General features: G+C 42.4%; 2 long non-coding RNA genes across 4 annotated transcripts; one reads left to right on the forward strand and one right to left on the reverse strand.

Moving 5' to 3' along the window:
• Positions 1-861: 861 nt before the first annotated feature.
• Positions 862-9,621, reverse strand: LOC108705645. Its single transcript, XR_005963348.1, has 2 exons — positions 8,976-9,621; positions 862-2,935 (listed from the first exon to the last, which is right to left on the reverse strand). It is a non-coding gene; the product is annotated as an uncharacterized LOC108705645 (long non-coding RNA).
• LOC121397019 lies at positions 8,240-15,084 on the forward strand. 3 transcript variants are annotated; one of them, XR_005963351.1, is made up of 4 exons: positions 8,240-8,939; positions 12,406-12,465; positions 12,810-14,435; positions 14,768-15,084. It is a non-coding gene; the product is annotated as an uncharacterized LOC121397019 (long non-coding RNA). The 3 variants fall into 3 exon arrangements; XR_005963349.1 differs by having other exon boundaries at positions 12,810-15,084; XR_005963350.1 differs by lacking the exon at positions 12,406-12,465 and having other exon boundaries at positions 12,810-15,084.

A 15,084-nucleotide genomic window follows, 5' to 3' on the forward strand; every position in this document is an offset into this window, starting at 1 on the left:
GAATATGGGACACCTGGATAATAAATAGATGTATTATTATATTATTATTACTAACTGGGCAATGGACAGAGTACCCCCTCCTCCTATTTCCTCGGGAACCAAGCGTTTCAAACTGGGCCGCATTCATATGCATCCTGGTCTATATGTGGTCCTCGGGCCGCAGTTTGAACACCCCTGCCCCAGAAGCTACTATGCTATTGAACTGAGAGCTTGTTATAAGGATCAAAATTGTTTATGTTCAATTTCAGTATATAGATATCTCTGAATTAATGACTGCAATTAATTTGACCATAAACCAGTACTTCTGGTTTCATGTGCTTAGTTAATCTGAAGTGAAATAATAAGGCAGATTTGCATGTTGGTCCCTCAAATCAGTTATTTTCTTGATTTTCTAGTTTTTTGAGGCAATTCTATGAGTATAGCAGCAGGAAACGTCATGATTTTGAAGAGCCTTTTCTTAAATGTACACAAAACAAAAAAAGAAACTGAGCCCTGTTGATTGATGTCTTTGTTTAGTATTCAAACATTGCTTCTATCTGCCATTAAGTCTTTTGTACGAGAATTTCTTGACAGATCTCCCTTCATTTTATGGGTTAAGTGCTTCCCTGTTTGTCTCAGTAAAGCTCTTAATTAGACACTTAAGTGGATATGGTTTTATAGCTTAGTAAAATTTTAGTGTACTTGCCTTAAAATATTTTAATTGTATTGCAGAATCATATTTATTAAGCTAATAGGATAAAGTAGGATTGGTATAATGAGAATCCTTTATGTGGCACATGTGTTTACATATTTTAGCCAAGGTTTGGTACTAACACCTATATTTCTTGTAATATTTAATACATTATATATTTAACAGAGGGACCATGAGCATTGGCATTTTTATTTCCATTTTTTACAAATGTAGTTTAGAGTAGATAGGCAAGTTATGCAAGTCATACAGTAGAGCTAATATAAAATCATAGGGCCATGCCATGCAGCAGTTAGACAGTAGTAAACAGGTCATGATATTACTTGTTATGTTTCTAAACATTCTTCAAAGGTGATAAAACATCGAGCTTTAAGCAGGCTTCAATATATTGGTCTCAAAGCACACAAGCAAAAGAGGAAAGTCTAAAAATGTTTTACCAGCATATGACGTTAGCAAATATTCAGGAGGTAAACGGAAATCAATGTTATTGAAAGAGATAAATCTCAAAGCAATTTGCAGAGAAGGAATAATGCAGTCTGGCCTTCATTTTTTCTTTTTTATAGTTTTTAAATTATTTGCCGCCTTCTGACTCTTTTCAGCTTTCAAATGGGAGTCGCAGACCCTATCTAAAAATGAATGCTTTATTGTTATTGGTTCTTTTTATTATTTATCTAGTAGCTAGTAAGCTACAAGGTTGGTGGGGAGTTCCAAATCGGTAGTTTATATTAACCAGTGTATAGCCAACCCCTACAGTGGATAAAAGTTATACAACACTGATCTAGAAATTGTAAAACAAGGAATAAAAATAAAAAATATAAATATAAAGAGATGTTATTACAAAAAGGATACTAATTAAGTTATATGTAATTATATAACAGAAAATCTGTTGTTAGTTATGTGATGATCCGTTTTCCATACATTTATTGAAGCTGAACATCATCATGACTGGAATTTATAAAAGGCTCTGGCATGTCAAGTACACAGAGGCCCAAACATTCCCCCACGGAGCCAATAAATAGTGACTGTTTATGACATCTCACAGCAGCCCTATGGCATTTTCCAGAATCCACAGATGGCCAGTTTGGGCCTGTTCAGAATCTGACCCCTTACATGAAGGACCTTTATACATCTGGGTCCCCCAGAAATTTACATTCAGTTTCCAGTTGACACACCCCTGTCTGTCTAAAGCAGGTGCAACATAACCAGTATTAGAGGCACAGGTTGTGCAGGGAAAGGTGAACATTTCCTGCATGTATCATAGCTACAAATAAGTAAAGATACTATTTGCTTAATCACAATATGTCTGTAGTTGTATGTTGCTTTCAACTTCTCTGGATAAATAGTTTTGTGAATGCCAAACAGTTATTTAGTTATAAGAAGGCTGCAGCGTTTCCTGGCACATAACTCACTTGACTGCTTTATAATTCATGTGAACTACTGCATTTAACAACTCTTAATTATATATTATACTATAATAATAATAATTAGAATAACGGTTTCCCCTGTATTCAGCATTATTTGAATTGTAAAGTTCAGCAACTTCTCTATCTAGGTGCAAGTAATAACAATATAGGTTTAGCCTCGATTAAGGCTGAGGACGTGTATAATCACCAATTTATTGCTGGATTTATTGCACCGGCACCAGCAATGGTGGAGGTCTTCAGATTTAAGGTAACATTTAAGAAGACTCAGGTATGTGTTTCGGAAGTTGCATTGTAGAATGTACAGGGCCGGATTTACATAGTGGGAGCCCCTAGGCCCACTGCCGTTCGTCGCCCCTGTCCCTTCCCCTTTATTTGTGCAAATTTTCATCATCTGGACTGGAGCAATGGGGATTGGTGCATGGGAAATTAAAAAATGATTGTATATCCAGAGCATCCCCAGTGTTTTTGAACCAATGTGGGTGTGGTTAGGCAGCATGCCGCCCCCCTAAAACCCTGCCGCCCTAGGCGGCCTTTCCACAAGTCCAGGCCTGAGAATGTAAAGAACTTGAACCTGCTTTCATGCTATATACTTATCACACCTTCAGATATTTCCCATTGTGGTCCAAAAGAGGTGGCAACACCTTTGAGTAATGTTCAGGCAACAGCAGCTTGATGTTCAGTGTAGGCCACCGTCATATTTGGTTTATTCAGGTTATTCTTCCCCAGGCATACATCAGCAAGTGGGGTTGATTAAACATTTACACCAGTCAGGACTTTTTCTTGTTGTTGAATGATGATATTTCTCAGTGGGTAGAGATTCCACCTGGGCAAAAGGTTGAAAAGAAAATGATCATTGGTGTATAAAAAACTAGGGAACCAGCTAATGAAGGTTTCTTGTTAATAGTCCCAATTCTAGTAATACAACTAATGATGCATGGTTCATGCAAGAGGAAATGTAAAAGAAACTAGAACAGTAAAATATGAGGTGTGTCACATAAAATTGCCCATAGTGGGCCTCAGTGTCGGACTGGCCCGGCGGGATACCGGGAAAATACCCGGTGGGCCCCGACCCTAGTGGGCCCGCCGGGCCAGTCCCCCTCTCCCAAACCGTTTTTTAAAAATAATAAAAAAAAATTCGGCGCATAGCAGCGCCGTTTGCGCATGCGCGCCCAGCGCCGTTTCCGTTTGCGCATGCGCGCCGTTTGCGCATGCGCCGAGCAGGGATTCGCCGAACAAGTAGGTAGCGGGGGCCAGAGGGGGGCCCTGGACACCAGTCCCGGTGGGCCCCGGACCCCCCAGTCCGACCCTGGTGGGCCTCTAGAAGTATTATTTGATAACATGAAAATTGCCAGCATTCAGTGTGTGACAGAGGGGAATTATCCAGCAAGCTCTGAAAAGAAACTTGGAAATTTGTGTCGCACACAGAACACCCACACCCAAAAGCAATGAGCACAGTTTAGCAAGCCAACTAAAAACCCTCCAGGGTAGTAAAAAAAATCTATGTAAATGAACTTTGGATATAGCATAAAAAGACAAAAGCATTTCAACAAAAATATAGAAAAGTGCTTCTATCAAAGCATTTAGCGCATTGATAAGAGTTTGTCGGTGGAAAAATGTTAATTCACTTCCGATACACTAAAGTTGGCCATACAAAGGCAGATAAAAGCTGATGGCTCTGCCTCTATATACCAAGCTGCCAGTTTATTGGCTCGTGTGTGGAAATTGGCCAGAAAACTGTTGGAAAAGTTACAAAACCACATTGGCGCATTGATGTGTTCCTTTCCTGACGGCCAAACAACTGGATCCACCTAATTCTGCCCAGTCTGATGATGGCCTAATTGGGTAAAGTTCTGCTCATTTGGTGAATGCGTCAAATGAGTAGAATTTTAGTGCCCAACCAGCTTGAGGCTAATGTCACATATTGGGCACTGATACTGCCCTGTGTCTGTGGGCAGCAACATCAATGATATCTGCCTGTCACTGTGGACAAAGGGAAGATTTTAACATGAAAACAGACACCTGACAACGTGACCCAATGAAATGCAACCTAGGTTTTATTTTTATTAAATAATCGTGAAAAAGCAAATCAAAACAAGGCCGTTAGTTAAGTAGCCTTGTTCTCACTAAATTAGCTTTGATTTTGCTGAATTCATATTATTAGCACACACAACTTAACATTAGAAGCCAATTTACGAGACTAATATGAAAAGTCCGATTATACCAAACTCACTTTCATCTCTCCATTTCAGTCGCGGCTATGTTACAAGTAACAGTACCTGCCCTATTTGTAGTGCAAAGCAAACAAACGGGAAGCAAACCACATAGATCGGATAAAACAATCACAAACCCTACATTGTGATTCATCTTCTGGGAAAAAGTCGAGCAGTCGAACTGTGTGACGTTAGTCAATTAGCGCCAGAACATTTCTTCATAATATTTCCAAATTAGCAGAGGGGATGTAATAAATAACATGGGCTAACACACATATTTCATGATGATTTTCAGTATATAATAAAACCTCTAAGTAATAGTAACATGTATTAAAGGGATCCTGTCATCGGAAAACATGTTTTTTTTTCAAAACGCATCAGTTAATAGTGCTACTCCAGCAGAATTCTCCACTGAAATCCATTTCTCAAAAGAGCAAACAGATTTTTTTATATTCAATTTTGAAATCTGACATGGGGCTAGACATTTTGTCAATTTCCAAGCTGCCCCTGGTCATGTGACTTGTGCCTGCACTTTAGGAGAGAAATGCTTTCTGGCAGGCTGCAGTTTTTCCTTCTCAATGTAACTGAATGTGTCTCAGTGGGACATGGGTTTTTACTATTGAGTGCTGTTCTTAGATCTACCAGGCAGCTGTTATCTTGTGTTAGGGAGCTGTTATCTGGTTACCTTGTTCTTTTGTTTGGCTGCTGGGGGGAAAGGGAGGGTGGTGATTTCACTCCACCTTGCAGTACAGCAGTAAAGAGTGATTGAAGTTTATCAGAGCACAAGTCACATGACTTGTGGCTGCTGGGAAAATGACAATATGTCTAGCCCCATGTCAGATTTCAAAATTGAATATAAAAAAATCTGTTTGCTTTTGAGAAATGGATTTCAGTGCAGAATTCTGCTGGTGCAGCACTATTAACTGGTTCATTTTGGGAAAAAAATGTTTTTCCCATGACAGTATCCCTTTAATAACGTCCCAACATATTCCGTAGTGCTGTACAATAAATGGGTGTACAGACATAACATACAGATTACATACAAAAAACAACTAATAACCCATACAAGAGTTAGTGAAGTCCCTACCCTTTCATGCTTTTTTTTTGCTTTTTTATGTTACTACTCATTGGCATATATAAAGTAAGGTCGACGCATCAGCCCAGAAGTATAAACGCCTGGGATCTGCTTAGGTTGAGGGCTAGAGTATGGTGCCTATGGATTGGAGAAAAGCTGATGTTATTCCAATATTTAAAAAGGGATTACGATCTCAGCCTGGCAATTATAGGCCGGTAAACTTGACATCTGTGGTGGCCAAATTATTTGAAGGCTTGTTAAGGGATCACATTCAAAATTTTGTCCTAATGAATGCCATTACGAGCAACAATCAGCATGGCTTTATGAAGGATAGGTCATGTGAGACGAATTTGATTGCATTTTATGATGTGGTAAGTAAGATTCTGGACAGTGGGGGGGCAGTAGATGTGATCTATTTGGATTTTGCCAAAGCGTTTGATACTGTGCCCCACAAACGACTGCTTTCTAAACTAAGGTCTGTTGGGCTTAATGAAGTCGTTTGCACATGGATAGGAAACTGGCTACAGGATCGGGTACAGAGGGTGGTTGTTAATGGGACATTCTCTACTTGGAGTAAGGTTCTTAGTGGGGTCCTCCAGGGCTCAGTATTGGGTCCACTTTTATTTAACTTGTTTATTAATGACTTAGGGGAGGGTGTTGTAATTAATGTATCTGTGTTTGCAGATGACACAAAACTATCCAGCCCAATTAATTCCATCCAGGATGTGGCATCTTTGCAACATGATCTTGACAAACTGGCAATCTGTGCAGCTAAGTGGCAAATTATATTCAATGTTGATAAATGTAAAGACATGCATCTGTGATGTAAAAATATCCAAGCCACTTATACCCTTAATGGGACTGCACTAGGCAAATCCATTATGGAAAAGGACCTTGGAGTCCTTGTAGATGATAAACTTGGCTGTAGCAAGCAATGCCAGTCAGCAGCATCAAGGGCAAATAAGGTCTTGAGCTGTATTAAAAGGGGCATAGAGTCACGGGAGGAGGGGGTCATTCTTCCACTGTATAGAGCACTTGTAAGGCCCCATCTAGAATATGCCGTACAGTTTTGGTCTCCATCACTCAAACAGGACATTATTGTATTAGAGAGGGTACAGAGAAGGGCAACTAAGCTGGTAAAAGGTATTGAAAATCTTAGCTATGAGGAAAGACTGGCCAAATTGGGGATGTTCACGCTGGAGAAGAGGCGCTTAAGGGGTGATATGATGACTATGTATAAATATATAAGGGGATCATATAATAATCTCTCTAATGCTTTATTTACCAGTAGGTCTTTCCAGCTGACACAAGGTCACCCATTCCGATTAGAAGAAAAGAGGTTCCGCCTAAATATTCGGAAGGGGTTTTTTTACAGTGAGAGCTGTGAAGATGTGGAATTCTCTCCTGAATCAGTTGTACAGGCTGATACATTAGATAGCTTTAAGAAGGGGTTGGATAGCTTTTTAGCAAGTAAGGGAATACAGGGTTATGGAAGATAGCTCATAGTACAAGTTGATCCAGGGACTAGTCCAATTGCCATTTTGGAGTCAGGAAGGAATTTTTCCCCCTCTAAGGCAAATTGGAGAGGCTTCAGATGGGTTTTTTTTGCCTTCCTCTGGATCAACTGGCAGATAGGTAGTTAATAAATAAAAAAATAAAAAAAAAAATGTTGAACTCGATGGACATGTGTGTTTTTTCAACCTTATTTACTATGTTACTATGTAGAGAGAAATAAATTAGAATAAGGTGTGACGGGAGGTGTAAGCAGACAAGCTCGTCCCAAGGCAGAATCAGTAGCAGGCCAATCATCTCGCAGTTATTATAGGAGTGCGATTTCTTTGTGCAACGTTTTCCTTGCCACATGCCTTTTTCTATCACCATTTAACCTCCCCCCACCTCAACCGCCTGGGGAGCAGCAATGCAGGGGTTTTCTTTCTGCAATCATTAGGCTTGGCCAAGCATATCGCATGGTATTCGCTCCTCTTTCTAACGCTCACTGTGTTTGACAGTGAATTCTGCTTTAAACCATTCATGTCGGTCCCACCAATTCTTATCATGTGGCCCGGTAAATGGATGGAAACACAATTGTCTCGTACCAAACATACCCAACCTGTGGCCGGATGTATATGCTGATCTACAGCTCCTGCCCCCCCTTTAGCTGTCAGTATCTTGGGAGCTCTAGTTCAACAGCCGCTAGAGAAGCGCATGTGTACCTATATGTTCAAGGGATTGGTGGCTTATTGGGTCCGAACCCAGAGGTTAAAAGAACAGTAACATGAAAAAAATGTTTTGGAAAATTTGTTACTATACAACGAAAAAAAAAAAACACAACACAAATTAAACTTTAAAATCACAAAGTCTTTATTAAGAAATAACTTACAGAAACTCCACTTCCTGTCCTATTCAGAAAAGGCAACAGCAGTGGTGGTGCGTTGGGCATGTTTTGCGACCTGCTAGTGATGTCAAGCGGTTACGTGAGCTGGGATCGCAAGCCATTAAGACAAGCAGCAGGGGTGGGGGTGCCGAGGATCCACAGCAGACAAGATGATTAGAGTTCTAACCGCACAGAAGTCTAGTTGCGCCTATGGAAGATTTGCTTGGCGCATCTGCTTGGGCTCCCTGCAGCGTGTGCGCAGATACAGTACAGTAGGAGCGCTGTCGGAAGAGCTAAAGCAGCAGCGTGCAGATGGCAGGAGCCTGATACTTCGGATCAGAGCAATTGCCCCCCCAAGCCCAGAGCCTGGCTCCTTCTCATCTCTGCAACAATTGAAGCTGTATAAAAGAAGCGTTAGATGAAACGGATAATGGATTGTCTGGTCTGATCCAAATCATCTAATGGCAAATAAAGTAAGAGGGGCGGGTGCTCCCAAACTGAATTAGATTTAGTACAAATGGGAATGGCACAAGGGTCAATATTGGAAGTTTGTAAAGCCAAACGTGTCTTGTGACTTGATGCTTCTCTGAAGGCAGCGGCTCATAAAGCCAACGCGTTGTTACAGGGATGCATGGAATGCAGGGATACAGTGTGGAAACGCGTTGGCTTTATGAAATGTACACACAGGGCGCCACATAAGCTTACCTTCAAGCAGACAGTACAAATGTCATTTATAATGAATACAATTGAGCTGTACACTCTGGCAGCTCCCCATTCTTCTATTATTTGCTGTGGGATGAGAGGCCAAGTTAACACATTGTTTCCCAGAGCCCTGGATAAAGCCACACGTTACACTCATCCCCTCTTCCTCTTACACTAGTGGTACAGCCCATTCATTCCTTCAATGAAGTAAACACAGAGGCCTGTGAGCTACAGCTGAGCCTGAGGTTTGCGTGAGGGGCAACCAAGCAGCAGCAGCAGTAAGAGCAATGTGAGCAGCTCAGCTGTACCGGGACACACACACCGGCGTAAAGCGAGGATAGATTTAAAGATGGCGGCGGCGGCACCACAAAGGAAGACAGAGCCGGCCTTTCTCATTATCTATAGAAGAGCAGCAGTGTCTCACGCACGGGCACTAGAGAGGCGGGTGACGGTCGGTCTGGATAAGGTTAGTGGGGACAGGTCTGGGCAGAGCTTTATTTACCTTTGTTGTCCCCCCCCTCCTCCCCGGTGCCTCGGCTTCCGCAGACAACGAGTGAAGCGGCGAACGCACAAGCTCCTCCCGCAGCCACCGACTGTAGGGCTGCAATCCCACTATTCTGCCGATAGGTGGCAGCCAAAGGAAATACAAACACGCCGAAATCTCGGCTTGGCAGGAGAGCGACTTCGGAATAGCTCGTTGATTTCCGGAAGCGCAAGGTTTGATCTCTGAGGTGAAAGCCTCTCTCTGCAGCTCCGTTATAGTGGCAAGTTTAGGAAGCAGAATAGCGTTCAAAACGCTTTAGTTCTGCGTCATTACACATTAGGAGAAGGATGATTACTATACCCCCCTGTCATTGCTCAGACCGGATCAGGTTGCTGCTGGGCAGTGCGCAGTTCGGCCTGTACTACTGATCAGTAAGAGGGGTGCTTCCTTCCAGCCTCTCAATCCATGATGTCTTGGTCTCATCCACTCAGCGGCAGCATTATTCACTCAGAGCAGGGCCGGGGTATTTTGGCACCCTAGGCAAGGGCTTCAGTCAGTGCCCCCCCCACCTGCTCCTACATTACCATTTGCCACCTTACCATTCATATTGCCCCCTGTACCTGTGCCAGTAGCCATTGTGTTGCCTTATGTACCTGTGCCAGCACCTATAATATTGCCCCCATTTGTACCTATACCTGTACGGCAGTCAATCCCTCAGATTGCCCCCAAACCCCCAATCTGTACCTGTGCCAGCATAAGACAAAACATCCATCATAGTGTTAACCCAGTCTGTAATTATGCCAACAGCAGCCAAAAAAATCCATCATATTGCCCCTAATTTGTACCTGTGCCAGCAGGAGCCAGAAATCTATCATATTGCCCCCAAATATGTATCTGTGCCAGCAGCTGGCAAGAGGGAGGTGGGGAGTGCCCGCAGTACAAATCATGGGCAAGAGGGGGTTGGAAAAGGTGGTTTATAAAATTGTTAAACTATTAAAGGCCAAGCAAACTAGGGTTAAAAAAAAGAAAACAAAATCCCCTTAAAAGTGCGCCCCCATCATGACTGCATATATAAGTATAATAAATGCTATTGCATATGTACCCAAATAGGGGTTATTTTGTTACAAAGTTATGATCATAAAATTGATAAGCCACCATACCACGTCAAGGTAAACCCCGAATGGCGGTCCCTAACTTGTTTTATATTTTATGTGCATTCTAGCATTACCTGTAATCAATGTCCATTGAACGCTGTTTTTTCACTGAGGGCTAAATCCTCCCCAGCCAGCAATCAGGCTTTTAAAGGAGAGATATTCCTAAAACAATATCTCTCCTTTAAAAGCCTGGGGAAATATCTCTCCTTTAAAAGCCTGATTGCTGGCTGGGGAGGATTTAGCCCTCAGTGAAAAAACAGCGTTCAACGGACATTGATTACAGGTAATGCTAGAATGCACATAAAAAATAAAACAAGTTAGGGACCGCCATTCGGGGTTTACCTTGACGTGGTATGGTGGCTTATCAATTTTATGATCATAACTTTGTAACAAAACAACCCCTGTTTTTTGTACATATGCAATAGCATTTATTATACTTATATATATACTTTAAAGCCTATAGAGTGCTCCCACAACCCCCCTGTTTTGATACTGCTATCCCACAGTCACAGTCTCTTCCCAGAGACTATTATCCCACTGTTACTATAGAGACCATCTCTCCCTACTATACCTGCTATCCCACAGTCACACTCCCTTCCCGGAGACTATTATCCCACTGTTACTATAGGAAACATCTCTCCCTACTATACCTGCTATCCCACAGTCACAGTCTCTTCCCGGAGACTATTATCCCACTGTTACTATAGAGACCATCTCTCCCTACTATACCTGCTATCCCACAGCCCTTTCCCAGAGACTATTATCCCACTGCTACTATAGGCACAATTTCTCTGCTATACCTGTTATTCCACAGTCACACTCCCTTCCCATAGAGTCTAGAGACTATTATCCCACTGCTTCTATAGGCACCATCACTCCCTACTATACATGTTATCCCACAGCCCCTTTCGAGGGATTATTATCCCACTGTTCGTATAGGCACCATCTCTCCCTACTATACCTGCTATCCCACAGTCACAGTCTCTTCCCAGAGACTATTATCCCACTGTTACTATAGAGACCATCTTTCCCTACTAGACCTGCTATCCCACAGTCACACTCCCTTCCCGGAGACTATTATCCCACTGTTACTATAGGAAACATCTCTCCCTACTATACCTGCTATCCCACAGTCACAGTCTCTTCCCAGAGACTATTATCCCACTGTTACTATAGAGACCATCTTTCCCTACTAGACCTGCTATCCCACAGTCACACTCCCTTCCCGGAGACTATTATCCCACTGTTACTATAGGAAACATCTCTCCCTACTATACCTGCTATCCCACAGTCACAGTCTCTTCCCGGAGACTATTATCCCACTGTTACTATAGAGACCATCTCTCCCTACTATACCTGCTATCCCACAGCCCTTTCCCAGAGACTATTATCCCACTGCTACTATAGGCACAATTTCTCTGCTATACCTGTTATTCCACAGTCACACTCCCTTCCCATAGAGTCTAGAGACTATTATCCCACTGCTTCTATAGGCACCATCACTCCCTACTATACATGTTATCCCACAGCCCCTTTCGAGGGATTATTATCCCACTGTTCGTATAGGCACCATCTCTCCCTACTATACCTGCTATCCCACAATCACACTCCCTTCCCAGAGACTATTATCCCACTGTTACTATAGGCACCATCTCTCCCTACTATACCTGCTATCCCACATTCCTTTCCCAAAGACTATTATCCACTGCTACTATAGGCACCATCTTTCCCTACTATACTATACTACATGCACAGTTCAGTTGGATAGGATATTATACTCACTGGCTCTATAAGTTGTAGTGCACTATGTGTACAAGAAAAGTCAGGGTGTCACTGAGCCACTGTTTCCCTACCTACAACTGTTGCTCCACATTGTGCAGGTTCCAGATCAGATGCCCTACATGACTGACCCTAAAGATAAAACACATCTGGAAAGTTTACATTTGTTGTCATATCACATAAATATGAAAAGCATGCTAATACAGAGGGGGACGGCAGGGTGACTGTGGTTTGAGATTATTGGATTTAGAATTGGGTGGGGATGTGTATGAAGAAGTGGCTGGAGAACACGACAGCGACTAATCCATTACCACATGAAGGTATACAAGGGGACACACCTACTTCTACCACACTATAGACAGGCCTGACATAGTAAGGTTAGTAGCTGCTGTATTGTCATGTGCTTCTAGGCATTAGTGTCCCTTTAGCTTGCAGTAAGCTACTGTAACACTGCCATCTCCTGGGTCCATATGAGAAATACCAATGTAAAACTATTCTAACCTCTCATTTCATAGCTGCTGTCATTTTGCCTTGTTCTTTCTGGCCTGAAACTTCAGCTGCACTAGTACCATCAGGTGAGGAATATATATATATATATAATAAATAGCTCCTTGCTGTAGTCCTCCCAGCCTTTAATCGTGTCCTTCTGTTCTGTGAGCCACCTTGTCCCATTTCCCAGGTGCGTAACTACAGAGGAAGCAGACCCAGTTGCTGCAGGGGGGCCAGGAGGTATAGGGGCCACATGATGCCCTAATTCATATATAAGTTCAATAAATATTGGTAAAACGGGTCAAACTCGACATTTTGGGTACCTGAAAATTTGCTGTGGGGCCCATTAATATGTATTTAGGCCACTGCCCTTTCCTCTATAGTTCCAGTAAGGGCAGATGTCATGCCATTTGTTACTTTACTCCTGCAGATTCTACTATTCATCAGCGTCATTGTGATCATTCTCTTATGTGCTGGCCTTTCCCTGAAGTGGAGGGAAGAATGGAGAACCGTATAGATATCTACATACAGGTTAGTGATGTGCGGGCCGACCCGATACCCACGGGACCTGTGTGTAAGGAATGCACACAAGTATATTGTCTGTCATTGTGCAAACAAGAGTATCCAGGTGGGAATCCACTCGATAATGTAATAAGGAGGGGTTTTAAAGGTTTGGGCTGTGGGGAGAGGGGTCACAGACATCAGCTTGGTATGATCAGCTCACTTGATTAAATCCAGAAACATATCAACCCCCCCCCATGTGACTTCAGCATTAATAAGCAATTAATAGAGACGCAAGCTGCAGCACGGCACAGAAACCAATGCAGTCTGCATCATACACTAATGACTTTAATATGGGAAGGCGATTGCTCTCACCTCCGAGCTCAGGAATAGTTGTCACTTATCAGCCTTCTCTTTGCTTAGCCCTTGGCTTTTATTTGACTCTTTCAGTCACAATGTCCTTACCAGCAGCAACTCCTACCTCCAGTACCACGGTTACCCGGTTACCCTGCTTACCCAGCTCCTGGGCCCGGCTTATTATATTATTCCCACATTGTTCGACCTCAGGCCCTCACTCTCTGCTGTCAGGGTTCGAAGTACCTCACTGCAGCCGCCAAGTTTTCAAAATACGAAAGCTTAGGCTTGGCCAATCAGAAGGAGGCTACATGCTGGGCTGTCTGCTACGCAAAACGCCATGCCCTCGTTCCGTCTATGTTTTGGGCACGCTCAGGCCATACTGTAGTGCACCAATAGGAGTTCACGCAGGCCATGCAAGTCAAGCCCACTTCTCCCGCCATTTAGCGTCACGTATTCTAATAAAAGTATCGGCTTCTTTGCTAATCTGAGGGCATTATATATTATGGGTATGGCACTGGAAGGGAAATATGTGGTTAATGGTCTGCTAGCCGTGGTAACCTCCCACCTCCTTGTGCTTATAGATTGCGCCTGGTGTGAAACACAAGCGTGTTTTTTGGCGCAGTCCGGCAGGCTCAGTGTTAAAGAAAGGGGGACGTTATCTAATGAGAGGAGTTGGCATGAGGCAATTTTTAAGCAGTTTCCGCTGTTGCTCATATACAACTCCCAGTGTTGGACTCCGTGTTCACATCCATGATGGATATAATACTGCAAGAGTATAATTTACACAAAAATAATGTCCAGAATCAATTTATTTACGTACCCCAAGGAGCTATTATTCTGGGGACCTTGACAACTGTACCCAAAGTGTCCCCTTCGTTAATACTTCTTTTATACTTTAATTATGTACTTTTGCATACTTTTATTTATGTACCCCGTGGGGGCTATTATTCTGGGGACCATGACAAGTGTCCCCTTCATTAAAACTTCATCCAAGTCATCTTTATTATCCTGCCTGTCTCCCAGTTAATGCTCATGCGAGTTTTATTCTCTTTATTGCACTGAGGAGCGTATCTGTTTCCAGAATCAGGAGAATCTGAAAGAACAAGGCACAGTAGCTGAGCGACAAGGCCTGTAATATAAAGACCAACCCTGGTTTCGAGAAGGATGGAAAGGCTAAAGATGTTCAGCAGTCACAGAGGTGATGTCCCTTTATAAATGGATAGTAGCTCTAACTGCAAATGATGAGAATCAAAAAATGGGATACAGCTATTTCTCCCTTACAAAATTTTGGACTTCTAGCTAATTTAGCGTATTATATCTCCAGTAATAAAGAAATATAAGAGTAATAAATGGAATGTGCCAAGAATAAACTCATTTTATCCTTGGTAGTAGCATATATTGTTCTGCCTTTTTACAGAACATATAATCAGCTCAGTGTCCGTACTGAACAGTAGCTTTAATTGGGGACTTCAAGGATGAAGTATACACAACACTGTTTATTAGTGTTAATGAGCTTGTATTTTCTCTCAGCTTAAAGGATCCCGAACGCCCTCATGTCCCAAAACTGTCGTGGTGGTTGGAACTGAGGAGTTTTAAGAAATTTTTATTTTTTACAAAGACCTATTAACTAAAACAGCTGCAACAGTACTCCCTGTACCCTTCTGAAGGTGGCCATACCTCTATTTTCAGAGGCTGTTGAAACTGTGCCCAGACAGCGGCAACATAAGGTCAACGGAACTTTGAAGACTGAATTTTATGCTTAGAGGGAGGTAAATTATGTTACAATCAAATCTGTAATCAATATATGTCCTTACCATGTGTACAATAAATGTTACCATATAAACCAA

Source organism: Xenopus laevis, chromosome 8L (genome assembly GCF_017654675.1).
Source record: "Xenopus laevis strain J_2021 chromosome 8L, Xenopus_laevis_v10.1, whole genome shotgun sequence".
Classification (NCBI taxonomy): domain Eukaryota; kingdom Metazoa; phylum Chordata; class Amphibia; order Anura; family Pipidae; genus Xenopus; species Xenopus laevis.